This window comes from Miscanthus floridulus, chromosome 19, assembly GCF_019320115.1.
Source record: "Miscanthus floridulus cultivar M001 chromosome 19, ASM1932011v1, whole genome shotgun sequence".
NCBI classification, from domain to species: Eukaryota; Viridiplantae; Streptophyta; class Magnoliopsida; order Poales; family Poaceae; genus Miscanthus; species Miscanthus floridulus.
The window spans coordinates 56,682,345-56,683,173 of record NC_089598.1 but is presented as its reverse complement, the minus strand read 5'-3'; positions in this window follow the sequence as shown (position 1 = coordinate 56,683,173).

Genomic DNA, 829 nt, shown 5'->3' with positions numbered 1-829 from the left:
ACCCTAATATGGTTATATTTTCTTAGAAAATAATGATCTTTAGATTTATCTTATTCTCACAAGTTTATTTAATAATTAAGATTTGTCTTTTTCATAGTAATTAAATTATAAAACCTATGCAAGTAAGATTTTCATGGTGATAATGTTGTTTTCTGTAGATATGTTGAATACAAAAGTTGTAGATAATTTCCTTATCTTGCTTTTCCTAAACTTTCATGATTTTAGGCCTGATGGTTTAGGAGTTATAGATTTTAGAATTTTACTGTCAGATTTTTGCATGTGCTCTGGATAGATCTGAAGGATTATATTGTTTGGCTCATTTAAACATAGAATCATGTATTTGGTGATAATAGGAGAGTTGTAGTGCTTTTCCTAAGCTTTCTAAAATATCTAAGATCACTACTTTTGGTGGTCTAGAACTCTAGTTATTGCTATTCAAAGTGGAATGGCAGGTTATGTCTAAATCTGTATAGAGATGTCTTCATTGTGTTGTTTAACCCTTTTAGCTATGAAGTCATGCTTAGATAATAATAACAAAGTTGTAAATAATTTCTTTAGCTTTACAGAAAGTCTAGGATCACCTTTATTGGATGCTGGGATCTCTGTTTATGACTAAAACAAGTGACTATTGTGCTGCTGTCCAGGAACTGCATGTGTAGGTTGATTGCTTTAACTTGCCCTAGTTGGTTAAACATGTTAAGTTGAGATCGATTGATGAATACTTGCCATGGCTACACACAAGTAATTGGGCACCATGCTTGCCATCTCCTATGTTATGCTTGAGTGATGATTAAGTTAAATAGCTCTAGGTGCTTTACATCGGTTTGTT